Below are 12,556 nucleotides of genomic sequence, written 5' to 3'. Positions count from 1 at the left end.
ACAGCAAACCTCATCACGCGGCATTAGTTGCCAGACGATAAATGTAAACGTTTCCGAGAGAAATGCGTCCATTATGAAGATTTTCAGTTACGTAATTTCGAAAACAAATGTAGAATACGTTAGGTTTTCTGCGGTTTTTACTACGCATTTCCACTTCTCGCTTTTTCTTGTGTAATGCGGCTGCCAGAGTTCAGTTCATGCAAAATCTTAAGGTCCTAGGTCAACTACAAGGCAGCAAAACCGGCCAAAAACTTAATAATCAAAAACTAAAACTTGAATTTCTGTGCTCCTTTCTTGGTGACTGCAACAACTTAGAAGCTTCAACTTCGTACAGAGTGGTGCGACCGCCGACCTCGTCACGCGGCATTTATTGCCGGTCGATAAATGTAAACGTTTCAGAGAGAAATGCGTCCATTGTGAAGATTTCCACTTACGTCATTTCGAAAACGAATGTGGAAAAAGTTAGGTTTTCTGCGGATTTTACTACGCATTACCACTTCTCGTTTTTTCTCGTGTAATGTGGCCGCCAAAGTTCGGTTCATGCAAAATCTAAAGGTCCTAGGTCAACTACAAGTCAGCTAAACCGGCCTGAAACTGAATTTTCAAAAATTAAAACTTGAATTTCTGTGCTCCTTTCTTGGTGACTGCAACAACTTAGAAGCTTCTACTCTGTACAGAGTGGTGCGACCGCAAACCTCGTCACGCGGCATTAGTTGCCAGACGACAAATGTAAACGTTTCCGAGATAAATGCGTCCAATGTGACGATTTCTAGTTACATCATTTCGAAAACAAATGTAGAAAAAGTTAGGTTTTCTGCGGTTTTTACTACGCATTACCACTTCTCGCTTTTTCTCGTGTAATGTGGCTGCCAGAGTTGGTTCATGCAAAATCTTGTAGTCCTAGGTCAACTACAAGTCAGCTAAACCGGCCAGAAACTGAATTTTCAAAAACTAAAACTTGAATTTCTGTGCTCCTTTCTTGGTAACTGCAGCAACTTAGTAGCTTCTACTTCGTACAGATTGGTGCGACCGCAAACCTCATCCCGCGGCATTAGTTGCCATACGATAAATGTAAACGTTACCGAGAGATTTGCGTCGTTGTGACGATTTTCAGTTACGTCATTTCGAAAACAAGTGTACAAAATGTTATGTTTTCTGCGGTTTTTACTACGCATTACCACTTCTCGCTTTTTCTCGTGTAATGTGGCTGCCAGAGTTCGGTTCATGCAAAATCTTAAGCTAATAGGTCAACTACAGGGCAGCAAAAGCGGCCAAAAACTGAATTTTCGAAAACTAAATCTTGAATTTCTGTGCTCCTTTCTTGGTGATTGCAACAACTTAGAAGCTTCTACTTCGTACAGAGTGGTGCGACCGCAAACCTCGTCACGCGGCATTAGTTGCCAGACGATAAACGTATGCGTTTCCGAGAGAAGCCCGTCCAATGTGACGATATCCAGTTACGCCATTTCGAAAAGAAATGTGGGAAACGTTAGGTTTTAAGCGGTTTTTACTACGCATTACCACTTCTGGCTTTTCTCGTGTAATGTGGCTGCCAGGGTACGGTTCATGCAAAATCTTAAGGTTTTAAGTCAACTACAAGGCAGCAAAAGCGGCCAAAAACTGAATTTTCAAAAACCAAAACTTGAATTTCTGTGCCCATCTCTTGGAGACTGCAACAACTTAGAAGCTTCAACTTCGTACAGAGTGGTGCGACCGCCGACCTCGTCACGCGGCATTTATTGCCGGTCGATAAATGTAAACGTTTCAGAGAGAAATGCGTCCATTGTGAAGATTTCCACTTACGTCATTTCGAAAACGAATGTGGAAAAAGTTAGGTTTTCTGCGGATTTTACTACGCATTACCACTTCTCGTTTTTTCTCGTGTAATGTGGCCGCCAAAGTTCGGTTCATGCAAAATCTAAAGGTCCTAGGTCAACTACAAGTCAGCTAAACCGGCCTGAAACTGAATTTTCAAAAATTAAAACTTGAATTTCTGTGCTCCTTTCTTGGTGACTGCAACAACTTAGAAGCTTCTACTCTGTACAGAGTGGTGCGACCGCAAACCTCGTCACGCGGCATTAGTTTCCAGACGACAAATGTAAACGTTTCCGAGATAAATGCGTCCAATGTGACGATTTCTAGTTACATCATTTCGAAAACAAATGTAGAAAAAGTTAGGTTTTCTGCGGTTTTTACTACGCATTACCACTTCTCGCTTTTTCTCGTGTAATGTGGCTGCCAGAGTTGGTTCATGCAAAATCTTGTAGTCCTAGGTCAACTACAAGTCAGCTAAACCGGCCAGAAACTGAATTTTCAAAAACTAAAACTTGAATTTCTGTGCTCCTTTCTTGGTAACTGCAGCAACTTAGTAGCTTCTACTTCGTACAGATTGGTGCGACCGCAAACCTCATCCCGCGGCATTAGTTGCCATACGATAAATGTAAACGTTACCGAGAGATTTGCGTCGTTGTGACGATTTTCAGTTACGTCATTTCGAAAACAAGTGTACAAAATGTTATGTTTTCTGCGGTTTTTACTACGCATTACCACTTCTCGCTTTTTCTCGTGTAATGTGGCTGCCAGAGTTCGGTTCATGCAAAATCTTAAGCTAATAGGTCAACTACAGGGCAGCAAAAGCGGCCAAAAACTGAATTTTCGAAAACTAAATCTTGAATTTCTGTGCTCCTTTCTTGGTGATTGCAACAACTTAGAAGCTTCTACTTCGTACAGAGTGGTGCGACCGCAAACCTCGTCACGCGGCATTAGTTGCCAGACGATAAACGTATGCGTTTCCGAGAGAAGCCCGTCCAATGTGACGATATCCAGTTACGCCATTTCGAAAAGAAATGTGGGAAACGTTAGGTTTTAAGCGGTTTTTACTACGCATTACCACTTCTGGCTTTTCTCGTGTAATGTGGCTGCCAGGGTACGGTTCATGCAAAATCTTAAGGTTTTAAGTCAACTACAAGGCAGCAAAAGCGGCCAAAAACTGAATTTTCAAAAACCAAAACTTGAATTTCTGTGCCCATCTCTTGGAGACTGCAACAACTTAGAAGCTTCTACTTCGTACAGAGTGGTGCGATCGCAAACCTTGTCACGAGGCATTAGTTGCCAGACGATAAATGTAATCTTTTCTGAGAGTAATGCGTCCAATTTGACGATTTCCAGTTACGTCATTTCGAAAACAAATGTAGAAAAAGTTTAGTTTTCTGCAGTTTTTACTACGCATTACTACGTCTCGCTTTTTCTCGTGTAATGTGGCTGCCAGGGTTCGGTTCATGCAAAATCTAAAGGTCCTAGGTTAACTACAAGGCAGCAAAAGCGGCCAATAACTGAATTTTCAAAAACTAAACTTGAATTGCTCTGCTCCTTTCTTGGTGACTGAAACTAATTAGAAGCTTCTACTTCGTACATAGTGGTGCTACCGCAAACCTCATCACGCAAAATTAGTTGCCAGACGATAAATGTAAACGTTTACGAGAGAAATGCGTCCATTGTGAACATTTTCACTTACGTCATTTCGAAAACAAATGTAGAAAACGTTAGGTTTTCTGCGGATTTTACTACGCATTACCACTTCTCGCTTTTTCTCGTGTAATGTGGCTGCCAAAGTTCGAAATTGGAAAATCTAAAGGTATTAGGTCAAATACAAGTCAGCCAAACCGGCCAGAAACTGAATTTTCAAAAACTAAAACTTGAATTTCTGTGCTCCTTTCTTGGTGACTGCAACAACTTAGAAGGTTCTACTTTGTACAGAGTGGTGCGACCGCAAACCTCGTCACGTGGCATTAGTTGCCAGACGACAAATGTAAACGTTTCCGAGATAAATGCGTCCAATGTGACGATTTCCAGTTACGTCATTTCGAAAACAAATGTAGAAAAAGTTTAGTTTTCTGCGGTTTTTACTACGCATTACTACTTCTCGCTTTTTCTCGTGTAATGTGGCTGCCAAAGTTCGTTTCATGCTAAATCTAAAGGTCCTAGGTCAACTACAAGGCAGCAAAACCGGCCAAAAATTGAATTTTCAAAAACTAAAACTTGAATTTCTGTGCTCCTTTCTTGGTGCCTGCAACAACTTAGAGGCTTCTACTTCGTACAGAGTGGTACGACCGCAAACCTCTTCTCGCGCATTAGTTGCCAGACGATAAATGGGAACGTTTTGGAGAGAAATGCGTCAAATGTGACGATTTCAGTTACGTCATTTCGAAAACTAATGTAGAAAACGTTAGGTTTTCTGCAGTTATTACTACGCTTTACCACTTCTCGCTTTTTCTCGTGTAATGTGGCTGCCATCGCATGGTTCATACAATTTTTAACGTCCTAAGTCAAATAGAAGGCTGCAAAAGCGGCCAAAAATTGTATTTTCAAAAACTAAAACTTGAATTTCTGTGCTCCTGTCTTAATGACTGCAACAACTTAGAAGCCTCTACTTTGTACAGAGTGGTGCGAATGCAAACCTCGTCACGCGGCATTAGTTTCCAGACGATAAATGTAAACGTTTCCGAGAGAAATGCGTCCTTTGTGACGATTTTCAGTTACGTCATTTCGAAAACATATGTAGAAAACGTAGGGTTTTCTGCTGTTTTTACTACGCATTACCACTTCTCGCTTTTTCTCGTGTAATGTGGCTGCCAGGGTTCGTTTCATGCAAAATCTTAAGGTCCTAGGTCAAATAAAAGGCTGCAAATGAGGCCAAAAACTGAATGTTCATAAACTAAAACTTGAATTTCTGTGCCCCTTTCTTGGTGACTGCAACAACTTAGAAGTTCTACTTCGTACAGAGTGGTTCGACAGCAAACCTTGTCACGCGGCATTAGTTGCCAGACGATAAAGGTAAACGTTTCCGAGAGAAATGCGTAAATTGTGACGATTTTCAGTTACGTCATTTCGAAAACAAATGTAGAAAACGTTAGGTTTTCTGCGGTTTTTACTACGCATTACCACTTCTCGCTTTTTCTCGTGTAATGTGGCTGCCATGGTTCGGTTCATGTAAAATCTTATGGTGCTAGGTCAACTACAAGGCGTCAAAACCGGTCAAAAATGGAATTTTCAAAAACTAAAACTTGAATTTCCCAGCCCCTTTCTTTGTGACTGCAACAACGTAGAAGCTCCTTCTTCGTACAGAGTGGAGCGACCGCACACCTCATCACGCGGCATTAGTTGCCAGACGATAAATGTAAACGTTTCCGAGAGAAATGCGTCCATTGTGAAGATTTTCAGTTACGTCATTTCGAAAACAAATGTAGAAAACGTTAGGTTTTCTGCGGTTTTTACTACGCATTACCACTTCTCGCTTTTTCTTGTGTAATGCGGCTGCCAGAGTTCTCTTCATGCAAAATCTTAAGGTCCTAGGTCAACTACAAGGCAGCAAAACTGGCCAAAAACTTAATAATCAAAAACTAAAACTTGAATTTCTGTGCTCCTTTCTTGGTGACTGCAACAACTTAGAAGCTTCTGTACAGAGTGGTGCGACCGCAAACCTCGTCACGCGGCATTAGTTGCCAGACGACAAATGTAAACGTTTCCGAGATAAATGCGTCCAATGTGACGATTTCTAGTTCCATCATTTCGAAAACAAATGTAGAAAAAGTTAGGTTTTCTGCGGTTTTTACTACGCATTACCACTTCTCGCTTTTTCTCGTGTAATGTGGCTGCCAGAGTTGGTTCATGCAAAATCTTGTTGTCCTAGGTCAACTACAAGGCAGCAAAACCGGCCAAAAATTGTATTTTCAAAAACTAAAACTTGAATTTCTGCGCTCCTTTCTTGGTGACTGCAACAACTTAGTAGCTTCTACTTCGTACAGATTGGTGCGACCGCAAACATCATCCCGCGGCATTAGTTGCCATACGATAAATGTAAACGTTACCGAGAGATTTGCGTCGTTGTGACGATTTTCAGTTACGTCATTTCGAAAACAAGTGTACAAAATGATATGTTTTCTGCGGTTTTTACTACGCATTACCACTTCTCGCTTTTTCTGGTGTAATGTGGCTGCCAGAGTTCGGTTCATGCAAAATCTTAAGCTAATAGGTCAACTACAGGGCAGCAAAAGCGGCCAAAACTGAATTTTCGAAAACTAAATCTTGAATTTCTGTGCACCTTTCTTGGTGACTGCAACAACTTAGAAGCTTCTATTTCGTACGGAGTGGTGCGACCGCAAACCTCGTCACGCGCATTAGTTGCCAGACGATAAATGTAAACGTTTCCGAGAGAAATGCGTCCAATGTGACGATTTCAGTTACGTCATTTCGAAAACAAATGTAGAAAACGTTAGGTTTTCTGCAGTTATTACTACGCTTTACCACTTCTCGCTTTTTCTCGTGTAATGTGGCTGCCAGGGCTTGTTTCGTACAATTCTTAACGTCCTAGGTCAAATACAAGGCTGCAAAAGCGGCCTAAAACTGAATGTTCATAAACTAAAACTTGAATTTCTGTGCTCCTTTCTTGGTGACTGCAACAACTTAGAAGCTTCTACTTCGTACAGAGTGGTGCGACCGCCGACCTCGTCACGCGGCATTTATTGCCAGTCGATAAATGTAAACGTTTCAGAGAGAAATGCGTCCATTGTGAAGATTTCCACTTACGTCATTTCGAAAACGAATGTGGAAAAAGTTAGGTTTTCTGCGGATTTTACTACGCATTAATACTTCTCGTTTTTTCTCGTGTAATGTGTTCGCCAAAGTTCGGTTCATGCAAAATCTAAAGGTCCTAGGTCAACTACAAGTCAGCTAAACCGGCCAGAAACTGAATTTTCAAAAACTAAAACTTGAATTTCTGTGCTCCTTTCTTGGTGACTGCAACAACTTAGAAGCTTCTGTACAGAGTGGTGCGACCGCAAACCTCGTCACGCGGCATTAGTTGCCAGACGACAAATGTAAACGTTTCCGAGATAAATGCGTCCAATGTGACGATTTCTAGTTCCATCATTTCGAAAACAAATGTAGAAAAAGTTAGGTTTTCTGCGGTTTTTACTACGCATTACCACTTCTCGCTTTTTCTCGTGTAATGTGGCTGCCAGAGTTGGTTCATGCAAAATCTTGTTGTCCGAGGTCAACTACAAGGCAGCAAAACCGGCCAAAAATTGTATTTTCAAAAACTAAAACTTGAATTTCTGTGCCCCTTTCTTGGTGACTGCAACAACTTAGTAGCTTCTACTTCGTACAGATTGGTGCGACCGCAAACCTCATCCCGCGGCACTAGTTGCCATACGATAAATGTAAACGTTACCGAGAGATTTGCGTCGTTGTGACGATTTTCAGTTACGTCATTTCGAAAACAAGTGTACAAAATGTTATGTTTTCTGCGGTTTTTACTACGCATTACCACTTCTCGCTTTTTCTCGTGTAATGTGGCTGCCAGAGTTCGGTTCATGCAAAATCTTAAGCTAATAGGTCAACTACAGGGCAGCAAAAGCGGCCAAAAACTGAATTTTCGAAAACTAAATCTTAAATTTCTGTGCCCCTGTCTTGGAGACTGCAACAACTTAGAAGCTTCTACTTCGTACAGAGTGGTGCGACCGCAAACCCTGTCACGAGGCATTAGTTGCCAGACGATAAATGTAATCTTTTCTGAGAGTAATGCGTCCAATGTGACGATTTTCGGGTTGCGTCATTTCGAAAACAAATGAGAAACACGTTAGGTTTTCTGCGGTTTTTACTACCCACTGCCACTTCTCGCTTTTTCTCGTGTAATGTGGCTGCCAGGGTTCGGTTCATGCAAAATCTAAAGGTCCTAGGTGAACTACAAGGCAGCAAAACCGGCCAGGAACTGAATTTTCAAAAACTAAAACTTGAAATTCTGTGCTCCTTTCTTGGTGACTGCAACAACTTAGAAGCCTCTACTACGTACAGAGTGGTGCGACCGCTGACCTCGTCACGCGGCATTTGTTGCCAGATGATAAATGTAAACGTTTCTGAGAGTAATGCGTCCAATGTGACGATTTTCAGTTACGTCATTTCGAAAACAAATGTAGAAAACGTTAGGTTTTCTGCGGTTTTTACAACGCATTACTACTTCTCGTTTTTTCTCGTGTAATGTGGCGGCCAGGGTTCGGTTCATGCAAAATCTTAAGGTCCTAGGTCAACATCAAGGCAGCAAAAGCGGCCAAAAACTGAATTTTCAAAAACTAAAACTTGAATTTCTGTGCTCCTTTCTTGGTGCCTGCAACAACTTAGAAGCTTCTACTTCGTACAGAGTGGTACGACCGCAAACCTCTTCTCGCGCATTAGTTGCCAGACGATAAATGTAAACTTTCCGAGAGAAATGCGTAAATTGTGAAGATTTTCACTTACGTCATTTCGAAAACAAATGTAGAAAACGTTAGGTTTTCTGCAGATTTTACTACGCATTACCACTTCTCGCTATTTCTCGTGTAATGTGGCTGCCAAAGTTCGGTTCATGCAAAATATTAAGGTCCTAGGTCAACTACAAGTCTGCAAAAGCGGCCAAAAATTGAAATTTCAAAAACTGAAACTTGAATTTCTGTGCTTCTTTCTTGGTGACTGCAACAACTTAGAAGCTTCTACTTCGTACAGAGTGGAGCGACCGCAAACCTCGTCACGTGGCATTTGTTGCCAGACGACAAATGTAAACGTTTCCGAGATAAATGCGTCCAATGTGACGATTTCCAGTTACGTCATTTCGGAAGAAATGTAGAAAAAGTTAGGTTTTCTGCGGTTTTTACTACGCATTACCACTTCTCGCTTTTCCTCGTGTAATGTGGCTGCCAGGGTTCGGTTCATGCGAAATCTTAAGGTCCTAGGTCAACTACAAGGCAGCAACACCGGCCAAAAATTGAATTTTCAAAAACTAAAACTTTAATTTCTGTGCTCCTTTCTTGGTGACTGCAACAACTTAGAAGCTTCTACTTCGTACAGAGTGGTGCGACCGCAATTCTCTTCACGCGGCATAAGTTGCCAGACGATAAATGCAAACGTTTCCGATAGTAATGCGTCCATCTTGACGATTTTCAGTTACGTCATTTCGAAAAAAATGTAGAAGACATTAGGTTTTCTGCGGCATTTAGTACGCATTTCCACTTCCCGCTTTTTCTCGTGTAATGTGGCTGCCAGGGTTCGGTTCATGCAAAATATTAAGGTCCTAGGTCAACTACAAGGCTGCAAAAGCGGCCAAAAATTGAAATTTCAAAAACTGAAACTTGAATTTCTGTGCTTCTTTCTTGGTGACTGCAGCAACTTAGAAGCTTCTACTTCGTACAGAGTGGTGCCACCGCAGTCCTCATCATGCGGCAATAGTTGCCAGACGATAAATGTAAACGTTTCAGAGAGAAATACGTCCATTGTGAAGATTTTCACTTGCGTCATTTCGTAAACAAATGTAGAAAAAGTTAGGTTTTCTGCGGTTTTTACTACGCATTACCACTTCTGGTTTTTCTCGTGTAATGTGGCTGCCAGAAATGGTTCTTGCAAAATCTTGTGGTCCTACGTCAACCATAAGGCAGCAAAACCGGCCAAAAATTGAATTTTCAAAAACTAAAACTTGAATTTCTGTGTTCCTTTCTTGGTGACTGCAACAACTTAGAATCTTCTACTTCGTACAGAGTGGTCCGACCGCAAAATTCATCCCGCTTCATTAGTTGCCATACGATAAATGTAAACGTTCTGAGTGCATTGCGTCCATTGTGACGATTTTCAGTTACGTCATTTCGAAAACAAGTGTACAAAACGTTAGGTTTTCTGCGGTTTTTACTACGCATTACCACTTCTCGCTTTTTCTCGTGTAATGTGGCTGCCAGAGTTCGGTTCATGCAAAATCCTTAGGTCCTAGGTCAACTACAGGGCAGCAAAAGCGGCCAAAAACTGAATTTTTGAAAACTAAATCTTGAATTTCTGTGCTCCTTTCTTGGTGACTGGAACAACTTAGAAGCTTCTACTTCGTACAGAGTGGTCCGACCGCAAACCTCATCCCGCGGCATTAGTTGCCATACGACAAATGTAAACGTTTCCGAGAGAATTGCGTCCATTGTGACGATTTTCAGTTACGTCATTTCGAAAACAAATGTAGAAAAAGTAAGATTTTCTGCGGTTTTTACTACACATTACCACTTCTCGCTTCTTCTCGTGTAATGTGGCCGGCAAAGTTCGGTTCATGCAAAATCTTAAAAGCCTAGGTCAACTACAAGGCCGCAAAAGCGGCCAGAATCTGAATTTCCAAATACTAAAACTTTAATTTCTGTGGCCCTTCCTATGTGACTGCAACAACTTAGAAGCTTCTACTTTGTACAGAGTGGTGCGACCGCAAACCTCATCACGCGGCATTAGTTGCCAGACGATAAATGTAAGCGTTTCCGAGAGAAATGCGGCCATTGTGAAGCTTTTCAGTTACGACATTTCGAAAACAAATGTAGTAAACGTTAGGTTTTCAGCGGTTTTTACTACGCATTACCACGTCTCGCTTTTTGTCGTGTAATGTGGCTGCCAGGGTTTGGTTCATGCAAAATCTTAAGGTCCTAGCTCAACTACAAGGCAGCAAAAGCGGCCAAAAACTTAATTTTCAAAAACTAAAACTTGAATTTCTGTGCCCCTTTCTTGGTGACTGTAACAACTTAGAAGCTTCTACTTCGTACAGAGTGGTGCGACCGCAAACCTCGTCACGCGGCATTAGTTGCCAGACGATAAATGTAAACGTTTCCGAGAGAAATGCGCCAATTGGAAAGATTTTCAGTTACGTCATTTCGAAAACAAATGTGGAAATCGTTATGTTTTCTGCGTTTTTTACTACACATTACCTCTTCTCGCTTTTTCTTGTGTAATGTGGCTGACAGGATTCGGTTCATGCAAAATCTTAAGGTCCTAAGTCAACTACAAGGCAGCAAAAGCGGCCAAAAACTGAATTTTCAAAAACTAAAACTTGAATTTCTGGGCCCCTTTCTTGGTGACTGCAACAACTTAGAAGCTTCTACTTAGTACAGGTTGGTGCGACCGCAAACCTCATCGCTCTGCATTAGTTGCCAGTCGTTAAATATAAACGTTTCCGAAAGAAATGCGTCCATTGTAACGATTTTCAGTTACGTCATTTCGAAAACTAATGTAGAAAACGTTAGGTTTCCTGCTGATTTTAATACGCATTACCTCTTCTCGCTTTTTCTTGTGTAATGTGGCTGACAGGATTCGGTTCATGCAAAATCTTAAGGTCCTAAGTCAACTACAAGGCAGCAAAAGCGGCCAAAAAGTGAATTTTCAAAAACTAAAACTTGAATTTCTGTACTCCTTTCTTGGTGACTGCAACAACTTAGAAGCTTCAGCTTCGTACAGAGTGGTGCGACCGCAAACCTCATGACGCGGCATTAGTTGCCAGACGATAAATGTAAACGTTTCCGAGAGAAATGCGTATACTGAGAAGATTTTCAGTTACGTCATTTCGAAAACAAATGTACGAAATGTTAGGTTTTCTGCGGTTTTTACTACACATTTACACTTATCGCTTTTTCTCGTGTAATGTGGCTGCCAGGGTTCCGTTCATGAAATTCTTAAGGACCTAGGTCAACCACAAGGCAGCAAAACCGGCCAAAAATTGAATTTTCAAAAACAAAAACTTGAATATCTGTACTCCTTTCTTGGTAACTGCAACAACTTAGAAGCTTCTACTTTCTACAGAGTGGTGCGACCGCAAACCTCAATACGCGGCCTTAGTTGCCAAACGGTAAATGTAAACGTTTTCGAGAGAAATGCGTCCAATGTGAAGATTTTCAGTTACGTCATTTCGAAAAGAAATGTAGAAAACGTTAGGTTGTCTGCGGTTTCTACTACGCATTACCACTTCGCGCTTTTTCTCGTGTAATGTGGCAGTCAGGATTCGGTTCATGCAAAATCTTAAGGTCCTAGGTCAACTACAATTCAGCAAAAGCGGCCAAAAACTGAATTTTCAAAATCTAAAGTTTGAATTTCTGTGCCCTTTTTCTCGGTGACTGCTACAACTTAGAAGTTTCTACTTGGTACAGAGTGTTGTGACCGCAAACCTCGTCACGCGGCATTAGTTGCCAGACGATAAATGTAAACGTTTCCGAGAGAAAGGCGTCCAATGTGACGATTTTCAGTTACGTCATTTCGAAGACAAATGTAGAAAACGTTAGGTTTTCTGCGGGTTTTTACTACACATTAACACTTCTCGCTTTTTCTCGTGTAATGTGGCTGCCAGGGTTCCGTTCATGAAAATCTTAAGGTCCTAGGTCAACCACAAGGCAGCAAAACCGGCCAAAAATTGAATTTTAAAAAACTAAAACTTGAATATCTGTACTCCTTTCTTGGTAACTCCATCAACTTAGAAGCTTCTACTTCGTACGGAGTTGTGCGACCGCAAACCTCATCAAGCGGCATTAGTTTCCGGACGCTAAATGTAAATGTTTCCAAGAGAAATGCGACCATTGTGAAGATATTCAGTTACGTCATTTTGAAAACAAATGTAGAAAACGGTAGGTTTTCTGCGGTTTTTACTAAGCACTACAACTTCTTGTTTTTTCTCGTGTAATGTGGCTGCCAGGGTTCAGTTCATGCAAAATCGTAAGGTCCGAAGTCAACTACAAGGCAGCAGAAGCGG

The sequence above is a fragment of the Schistocerca serialis genome, chromosome 12 (assembly GCF_023864345.2).
Source record: "Schistocerca serialis cubense isolate TAMUIC-IGC-003099 chromosome 12, iqSchSeri2.2, whole genome shotgun sequence".
NCBI lineage: Eukaryota > Metazoa > Arthropoda > Insecta > Orthoptera > Acrididae > Schistocerca > Schistocerca serialis.
Note: the sequence above shows the minus strand (reverse complement) of the source record.